This window comes from Homalodisca vitripennis, unplaced genomic scaffold (genome assembly GCF_021130785.1).
Source record: "Homalodisca vitripennis isolate AUS2020 unplaced genomic scaffold, UT_GWSS_2.1 ScUCBcl_46;HRSCAF=776, whole genome shotgun sequence".
Classification (NCBI taxonomy): domain Eukaryota; kingdom Metazoa; phylum Arthropoda; class Insecta; order Hemiptera; family Cicadellidae; genus Homalodisca; species Homalodisca vitripennis.
Window position 1 is genome coordinate 277841 of NW_025776199.1, and position 11268 is coordinate 289108.

Here is an 11268-nt window from a genome sequence, read left to right on the forward strand (position 1 = left end):
CAGGCGAAGTTAGGGCTAAGAAGCCCTCTCTAACACAACCTGGGCATAACGAGGACAGCAAAGTTCTTCAAAGCAAACGTTTGTCGTTTAACTCAGTCTATTTAAAAAAAAATTTACATCAATTTCAATTGAACGTTAAATAATATAAACGTTCGCTATCTGTCCAAATCAGACGGATTTACATGCCTTAAATGCAAATTCGATGTAAAATTCCTTAGAAATTTTCAAACGAACGATGATGAAAATAAAATTATATTAAATTCCGTACCGTCGAATTTCTATTGCCGCACTCACAATAAACTACGTGCCCTGAAAGGAAATATTCTGGTAATGAAAACTTTTCACGAGTTACCTCCGCGCGGTGCACTCGACTGATCGCGAAAGAGATAAAACGCTAGCGACGGCTCATTTGGTGCGGCGCTGCACCGAGAACATCACAACGCGTTTCGGGGAACTACTTGAAAATTTCCGGTTATTTTAGCTTTCGGCAGAGTGCGGGAGGCAGCCAATGCGGCAGGCTAATGCGTCCCTCGCGCGTGAAATGATACCGGCTTTGACATTCCCGACAAAATAACTTTTTATTGACTTTGCATAACCGATGATGATATTTCAGACAGGCGTCTCCGTCCCGACCGAGAAGCAAAGACATCAAAAGGCAGAGCGGGACACGTCTGCCTTGGCACCCGCCCAGCCTCGGTGTCTGATCGGCCTACAGAGGCGGCACTTGCGGCAAATGTATTCCCCGCCTGTACATAAATTGTCGTACTTGTGTACGCTTGCTCGGTCGCGAGAGTAATGCACTAATACTACACAGGGCATTTAGTGGGAACCGCGCGTAGTGTGAGAATATCGGGTTACTCGTGAGAATTGAATGTGGGATTAGTGCTTTTTACAAACAAGAAAGTGACTGACAAGGTGAGACAATAAAAGTTCCAAATACATGAAGTTAACAAAGTTTTTGGTCTATTAAAACAAAATTGAGTTAAAACAGTTTTAAGCACGTTTTTAAAACGGGCGAATGTAAGTAAAATAAATTTCTCTTGCATTATACAGATTCATAATCCGATTCAGATTCTAAAAAAAAATGTTTGCAATAATACATTTTAACATATATGAAAAATGTGTGAAATTACAAAATGAACGTTCCGGGATGCAACAATTATGTATACCTGTATTAGCCTAGTAATTGAAGGATGAGTAATCACCAGTTATGGTGATTACAAAAGACAGTTAAAAAGATTGAAAAGTATTTAATAGAAGTAACAAATCACGTTGTAATAAGTTTGTTTGAAGTTTGTTATTGAAGACAGAAAGTCTGAAATGATAACAGGATTTCGAGCATTTACCATTGCTGTATGTTACAAAAGGTGTAACACAACGTTTCGATGACTGGAATCTATCCTCTTTGTCAGGTGGGGGGTATTAACACATACAAAAAAAAGAACAGAAAGAAGAAAAGGGGGGAATGCGAAGGGTTCAAACATACTCAAAAGCTGCTTGGAGTCTAGTCCGAGCGTTGTCACTGCACAGGATACAAGTCCCGAGTACGAGAATACAAGTGTACAATCACAGGTCATACCAGCACAGGCGAAAGTGGGATATTCCCCGTCCTTCCCCCCTCCTGACGAGGAGGATAGATTTCAATCCTCGAAACGTTGTGTTAAACCTTCTGTTACATATAACGATGACAAATGTCCGAAATCCTCTTATTCTTTTCTGTAAGGTGTGTAATATCAATTATGCAGAACATCGTGATAAAACAAGTCCCAGATTTTTTTAAACAACAAAAACAATAACGACGTGTTTTTTTTAATTGAATTTCATTATGACAAATATTTAAATCACATATTTTTTATATAAATAAATGAATGTTTGTCTGTATGTCCTTAATAGAATCGTAAACAATGTAACCGATCATTATGAATATGTGTATGTACTTTTCCAAGGTGCACATTAAATTTTACACGCTGTTCACTTACATTCATATCCATCAAAGTAATACATATATAGTCCGGTTCATGTATCAACCGTTACTAAATCCATTATGGTGTACATTTAAGAGGTGGATATTTTATACTCCTTTTCAGATCCTAACAATATATGTAATAAATGGGTTAGTAAAATATATGACGTAAAATATCATATACATATAACATATATTTTTCTGTTGATGGAAAACTAAAAAAACATTCCCTAGCTCTCATGTTTGGGTCTCTAACTTGGAATGGGTACTGAAATTTATTATCATTGTCAACGCCTCTATATTCAAAGATTTTACGACATTTTACACACAATGATATCCAGTATTATGTTTTATCTCTAAACTTAAAGCGTTATTGCATTTTTAATTTGAATTATCATTTATTAGTTGCAATATCAGTACGATGATGTCCTCTAGCTGAACATTCCGCATTATTTTTCTTTACTTAACTATCAGTAGAAATACTTACAATCTGACATGTAGTCTTGGACTCATCGACTTTATGAAGGAATTTATAGATTCCTTCTATTAAATGTCTTATGTACTATTAGATTCTAGTACAGAATTAAATATGTCATTGTCCAGTTGCTCATCAATTTTCTCTTGCCACACTTCCAATTCAGTTATAGATTTCACTACCTTTAATTGATATTATTCAGTCAATTATTTTTTCACGCCATTTAATATTTAGGAAAATGTACTGTTAATTACATTTTCTTTGATCACTTAAGAGATAAATTCGTTTCAAAATATAAACGCTAATCTACCTGCATTTCAGGTTGGTTAAGAAAATTATTCAAATGCAGGATGTCCCGTTATTTGAATTGCATTTACTATAAATTAATAATTTGAACATTTTTTTACACGAAACTTGTTTACAAAATGACATGTTTTTTTATAAAAATTACACTTTATATCCTAACAAATTATAACCATAGGAAACGAATGACAAAACTCACTCTGCTATACAAAGGACGGCGGGGGGAATGCAATGTTCCGTACAAAACAGGAAAAAGTTGAATCATAAATTTGTACTACTTCCTAATCCCAAAAATTTTTACCGTAGGGAATGATATCTATCATGTCTAGTTCTGACGCAGACGATATCACATAATTGTTACTCTCAATTTGTTTGGTCTATTGAAAGCTGGCTAAATCAACTTCAGAGGATGGCACATTTAATTAATTAACTGAATAATGACTTGAATAAGAGGAGAGAGGTAGGTGTTAAGAATCTTTATATATATATATATATATATATATATATATATATATATATATATATATTATACAAGGCGTTCGAAAAGTATGGGTACGGCTTAATATTTTAAAAACCATAGCAGATAACATCTATAAACTTTGCACAGTGTCATATGGCTATGTAAAATATTTTTCCACACTATTACCATGACATGCAAACCATGGAGGGACGGCCCACAGAGGAAAACATGGAAATCTTAAATTGAAGCATGGGTCGAGTGATACCTCATTTCAAAGAGCTCACTTAGTAGAGTTGAATGCCGCAAACCGCATATCAAAAGGTTTATCCAATCAGAAATGGCGGGTTGTTTTAGGTACACATTGTGAAGTACATTATGCCCTGCCATTTCTGACTGGATCGTCGTATTCTTATGCGGTTGGCGGCGTTTCACTCTACTAACCAATGTGTTTTCACTGACTTTTTTTAATTAGCCAATTATGTCATAAATTTATAACACAATAAATAAAACTAAAAAACATCGGTATTTATTGTGTTATAAATTTATGACATAATTTGCTAATTAAAAAAAGTCAGTGAAAACACATTGGACTTCTTACATTAAACTTAAAACTTACATTGGAAATTCTGTTTCATGTATATTTCATGGAATTATATTTGAAAATATTTCATTATTCTTATAAATACTTAGAAAAGTATATTAACAAATTACGATCGAAATCGAAACAAACCTTCAGTAATTGTGATATTTACGTACTTTTAAATACACAAGGTGTTTCTAAACATTGAGTAGGTACCTTAAAACTCTAAACTGATATCTCTAAATGTTTTTAAATTATAATCCGTAAATTTTTAGGACATTATAATCCAAACAGTTTTAAATTGGAGCATATATGAGTATAGGTTTGAATTATTTTGGTCTCAAATATAAATGAATATTTATACAGACAAGGTTAAAATTAGATTGATTTACTTTCTGAATTATTTGCAGAAAAAATATTAACTATACTAAGGATTTGTTTTTAAAAGAATTGATTTAATTATAAATTTAAGAATCTTGTGTTTTCATAATAATTCACTTTTAAGATAGTGGATAGTTAAAATTTGTATTCAATACTACTTAATGTTAGCCCAGAGGTCTTGTGCTCATTGTAAATAATAAATTTCATTATTTCAAATGTACGGTTTACATTTCTTTAATACATTGTCAGTATATTGAGTTAGGCATATTCGTACCAATCTAAGTTACAAACAAAGTGACTAGATATGAGAGGACAATATAAATTTCATATTTTAAATGTGTTATGTATTTTTAAACGCTCATAAACACATAGCGAATTGAGGGAATTCTTAACCCTCAAAATAAGAAAAGTAAGAGATATAATCTTGCCAAATTTCACCATTTTAGACTAATTCATTCAAATTAAGATTCATTTGAGGAAAAGATAGATAGACAGACTTTGATATTCTATTTGCAAAATTAAAATACGCTTTGATATAATTAGAGGTAGACCAATTAATAAATAATATTTGGAATAAAAATATTCTAATTAAATTACTTAAACATAGTTTATCAATATATCGTATCAAGTTCTTGTAGATTCAAGTATCTAAGAGAATCTATGGAAATTATCTAAGATAAACTGAACGTTTAATAATAACGAAAGTCATCAATGTCAGACTTGTAGTAGTACACCAGCTTGTCAGAAACTGTCAGAGAGACAATAATGAACGGCACTGTCCGCATAGGGTTACTTATTTGCGATTGGATTGGTCCCCAGTAATGTATATTTGGCTTGCTCTCCAATAGTAACTTCGCTTTTAATACAGTAGCAGTGGCTCAGTATACTTACCACTTAAGAATAAGTTACTCGGTTTGTGATGAACTGAACGTTAGTTTGAGAAAAGGTGAAAGAAATCGCAAAGTTAGACTTAACTTATTTGTCACTTGGCAGATCTCAATCTCTCACCTATACTTTCACTACATGTCATGATTAAACATTACCCATCAACACTATTTACGTGAGAAATTCTTTGGCATTTATTCTTTTTAGTTGAAAATTAAAAATTTCGTTAAATGTTTTTTCGTTTCGTAAACTAATAATAATCACAATATAGAAACGGATAGGGAATCTCAAAATATTTAAGGGTTTTTACTTTATTAGAACAGTTAAATTATTGCTTTAACACTTTATAGATTTATAAAAGTTACAAACTAACTACCTCTGAATGTTATCTCACTGAACAATACGTTATCCTTCAATCATCTTACCAGTTATTATTGGTATAGAATAATCACAAAAATATAAAATAAAACATGGCTATCCTTGTTAGATAAATTAATTTTTATTTCAAATTAGACGAAAAGTTTAACAATTCATGACCATTTTGTCAATTAACATGATTTAGTACTTAATTTATATGATGCGATTAAACATTTTTTATACATTTTGAACTCGATTTTATGATGAAAAAGACGACATTATTTAAAAATGAAAAAAGAAAATCGATATACGATACACCAAAGTTAATATAAGGCTTGTAAGAAAACCTTTTAAATAAATAACTAAATTGGAGTCGTTGTCTAATGATAAGTTTTACGAGAAACTTACATATATCACAACCGAGAATAGAATACATTTACTTTTTATATCAACCCAGTTGTCAAATATAAATATCCTTTTCTTGTTTAAATCTACTAAGACTTCATTAATAATCTTAAAAAATATTTATATTCTGACACACTTCGTCGCCGTTACCAAGTACTTAAACTTTAAAATTCAAAACATCTAAGTGAGAATTTATGAATGTACATTATTTCTTGTACCGTACATGCTTATTGTCTGCGGTAGATAACGGCACTCGTGATTTAACCCACATATCTCAATTAACTAACCTAATAAGGGAGGGGAGTATTACATGGTAGAAGGGCTACGAACTGTCCAAGGACTGGCCCTAGTACCATGTAATGCTCTAACCTGGGTGCGCATAACAGTTTCACTGCAGCCATTGCTGTTGGTTCTGGTAACAGTGGTGGAGGCACGGCAACTGTGTTAAGCGCAGGCAGTCCCTGCCAAGGTTGGTTATTAAAAGTTTAATAAGTTACACTTTAATGGATCTCATATACATTACCTTCGTGATTCCGATATTTTTCTGTAATTATTATCTGACATATATGGTAAATAGGTAATATATGGTGATTTGACAATTAGTTTCTGTGTCTGGTGGTTGGTTGATTTGCATGTTTTATGTTGAAGACTTTTGTCTGCATATCTTTGGTCTACTTATTATTCTTACTTGTTCTTTTTTACACAGTAGTTTTCTTTTGAAGTGATGTGCAGAAAGAATGTCAACTTACTAAAAAGGATGCTACCAACCAAAGCAAAATCGAAACCAAACAGCATATGTTGCACAAATTAGTTATTTACCTACCAAAGTAACAACTAAATATTGTAAGCGAATAATGTTTCCTTAAGTGACCGGACTTTAAATAAAATTAACGTATTAGGGATTATGTGTTTGAGTATTTATTTTAAATATAAGAGAGGATTTAACTGTTTTTTTAACTTGCCCAATTGATTGTTTTATTTTAATTTAGTTAATATGTTTTGAGGTAATGAAATAGCTCTCACATAAATTACATTTTGAGTTTTTTTAATAAATATTTTTAGTGAGAAGATCCTGTTGATTCTACACACAACTCATTAGACGCATTACTTCAGAGGTGATGAAAAGCATTGTAACTTTTGAAATGGAACAACATTTTAACAGGAAACGTTTGTTGATTGGAGGAACTTTTGTGAGGCTGTATTAAAATCACTGGTATTTATAAATTATTTCACATTTTGAATTTAATTTATTCCAGACGTACGGGATCATCTAAACATAATGTCACTTATTAATTCGTTTGGTAATCAGGCACTTTTACTCAGTTAAAATTAGAGAAAAATCACAAATTTGTTTTGTAATCTTAAAGAAGATCTTAGGTGGTTGGATCGAATAGTGTCTGTATTTGAACGTGAACACTATATAAACAATATTTATAACTTGTAACTGATAATCTCTGGATGCTGTGACCGATGTAGAGAAATATGATATATTAAGCCTAGCTAAAATGCCACCTACAGTTAGTTTGGAGTGAGAAATCAACTGATTCTCTGTCACTTCTCAATTAATTATAAATTCCTAATGATATTACTATCGATGCAAGAGTTAACAATACATCAGTAAACTGTGATTATAGAGTTTAGGGTAATATTTTATTAGATTAAAGTTAAATTAATTTACATATATACCCTAATCTTACTCATAAAAGATTTAATTTTATTAAAACTAGAAGCAAATTATTCTAAAAGAATCTAAAATGATAAAAGCAGTTCCGCTTCTAACGTGAAACCTTACCTCGCCCTAACTTAAAAGGTAAATTAATACCCTTATAACAAGTCTACATACATGTTTATCACTCTAGATGAAACACAAAAGATTTCAAATTTTATGATCGCATGTTATTAGTTTGATAATGAAACCACTTTGGGAACTTGTGAAATTCTAAATGTTATAAGTGTAATTGTAATTTGTATCCGATAACAATATCGAAATTATGAATATTTTATAAAAACCAACAGTTAGGCTTTTTTTATTTTGTAGACTAATGATACTTTCTGTAACTCGTGATAATTTAATTATAATAAACATAAAATTATACATACACAACAAGGGCTAAAATTAAGGAAGCTAATAAAATATTTTGGTTTACCATTTGGAGAGGTACCAAGCGGACCTTCAGGTTCTTCTTGCGGACACTCGGATTTAAAGATTTAGTGAGAATTCCAGACTTTAGTTGACGATGAGTTATCTTCACTAGTTGTTGTAACCTCTCACTGGGAGACAGCAATGCACATATAAGTCCATGTTATATCAAACCACTCCGACAACATGTCGAAAATTTAAAAGTGGTTTTCATACGGAAGACACCTGTATGCTTTTTTAAATAAAAAAAATGTTTAACCCTAGAGCAATCTGAATGATTTCCATGTCTCCGAAATAGATTACTGCAAAATGTTAATAAAATGTTTCTTGATTTGCTAGAAACGACAAATTAATATGTTAGAAACACGTTATTAATAAGAAAACTGAATGTAAACATAACACATAACATTTAATAAAGCCAGCTAAAATGTTTCAATTAAATCTCTGTGGCACAGCTGACATAAAATAAGGACATAGTATTGACGAACAATTTTATATCCAGCAACGCTTGGATATTAACAAAATTTAAAAATTTTTATTAAAGGCTCTAAAATCTGAAGGGATATTGGCCTTTACATAATGAGCTTGCTCTATGTTTTCTTAAACTCAGTTCAATTTTTTCATGATTTTCAGAATACCTTGCCGATGGTGTGTATTTATCTTGGCAGAAAATTACACAAATATACCCTCCTTTTAATTATATAATGATTAAACGTTTAGTTCATACATTATTTGAAACATAACTCAATTTGTACATATTACATCATTAGTATTAGAATCTATTTAGGCAACTGCAGGATAAGTTAGTTGGGGATGGTTGATTGTGAATTCTCCTAAATATTCCTAACTTTACATGTTCCACTATCATGTTTTTAAATGGGCCACATTCATATATTATATTGTTTGTTTATGTATAAAAGGTGCGAGTACGCTACAATACGTGTCAAGGCTGCATGCTAAATATTAAGCATATAGCTCATTTCATTATCGTCATGCGGTCATATAGACAGATCATGCAGAAAAAAAAATTCCTCTCAGTAGACATTAACGAAATACTTCAGGCTACTAAGTGCTTCAATGGCGCTCATCTAAATTCCATGTTTGAATATGCACAATCATGTAACAATGTTGTTTATGTAGAAACTAATTGTCATGCAAATTTTAAAGATTATGTGTGATAATGATAATTAATAAAAATCCAATCTGAAATTCAAAATTGCAGTATTTATATTTCCAAGTTCAACACGTCTCAGTGAGAATTCACGGCTCTACGTTATTCTCTTGTGTAGATATTGTCTGCGATAGATTGCAGTACATGTAACGTACATCGAGATATCCCTATCCTCCAACCTAATAAGGTCCAGACGACCTGAAAATACTGGCCAGAGCACCATGTAATGCTCTAACCTGGGTGTGTATAATAGTGTCACTGCAGCCATTGCTGTTTGTTATAGTAACAGTGGTGATGCACGGCAACTATTTTAACCACAGGCAATCCCAATTCCTGTTTAAATTGGTTATTTAATATGTAACATAATAATAGATCCAATGGAAATTTACTTCAAGACATATTTTCCGGGAGATTGTTTGAATAACCAACAACAAACTAGAGTTACATGCATCCAGTAAAAAGAAAGTTATTTATAACAAAATAAATCTTTTCGAGAAAGCATGTTGCTTAGCTTAACGATTACACATTTGTTAGTTGTGTTGTGTTAGGAACATACTATTTTACTATATACAAATTATCTTAGAAATTAGAGCCAAAGAGGATGAATTTTGTCAATAATCCCAGCTTGGACAGGTTGGTATATAGCTTAGCTTGGCCACACTACCATTTTGCAAATAACTATTTTCTGGGCTGGGTCAATATAGTTCTTCTGCACAAACTAAAACAAACATGTTCTAATTAATGAAACTATTTATTTCATGATACTCCAGCATACGACTGGCAATACCTATTTCTTTAGTACAACTTTCTGTAATGGGTTTATAAACTTATTCTGCTGTAAAAATCGATAAAGAATTAGAGAAATAAGTTTTTCTGGTGAAAGATTTTAGAATGTTCTTCCTGATAATTTCTATAAACAAATTACGCCATACGTATAGCATATTTCTTAACAAACAATAATTTTATTCCTCGTTACCATGAAAACACAATTTAAACCAATTTAAAACCAATCTATAAACCTTGAAAAATGTTTTAGTATAGTGGCACTGCGAGTAATTTTCCTTCAAGTTGATTCAGACAGAGTTCATATTCAGTCTTATTCCGGCCTATGACCTGAACACCACAGCTGTCAGCTCTGTCATTTTGGCTGGGATATTCTTAAAAAGGATAAGTCAAAATATCACAATTTTCATTGAATACAATTCACCTAGATGTTTTCTTGTATGTATGGCTGTATATGTTGTCTAAATATTTGTGTTAAACAATTACGTCTTTAGATTGTAGCAACTCATGGCTTTGTCTTATTTACCTGTAGAGCAGCAGAAGTAGTCTACTATAACTCACTTACTTATTGTATTTTTATGTGCATGTAATTAATGTATAGACTCTGGCCACTACGCCACATGCATGTCCATTATTATCATTACTGATGAGTACAGTTCATTAAATATTTGCATAAATTATAAACACAAATTATCACTCTACAACGAAGTTATACTCGCGATTGTTTTGCATTGTCGACAATCACATTTAAGTGTATGTTTTCAGACGTACTTTATTTTGATTTTTTACACTGAACGAAAGTGTGTATAGTATCGTATACACACACAAAGGAAAAGTAAAACGTTGCGAGTTTACAAATTTAATGTAATAATAAACGTATTTAACTGTTACATTGGTGCCACCATAAGCGTTGCCAGAATATTTTCTAAAATGTCTTATGATATTTAATTTGAAAAGTATTTTTTTCATTTGTTTATTTTTTTAAGTGGTGTACGTTTTATTCCCATTTGTTATAGTTTAAGTAATCAACCTGGTTCTTGAAATTTTCGTCAAGGTGCATCCTAGAAAAAAAATCATAATTTTTGGGAGTTAGTTGTGGTGGTGGTCAACATAGAAAAGTATCAAAGGTGTGAATAATTCATGTTTTTCTAAAATTATGATTCTTATCTTTTACGTCCTAAAACTGATGTCAGTATTAAGTACAAAGAGCCCGGAAAATGTTTAAGGAAAGATTCCAGTTTTATATTTTGTATCCCTTTTGATGCTGTGTCGTTTTGACTCTTCCAAAAGTAGCGTGGTTGACAATTGATTTCTTCCAGGTCAACTAATAAACTCAGATTGATTTTGTTAATTATATAAGCTTCA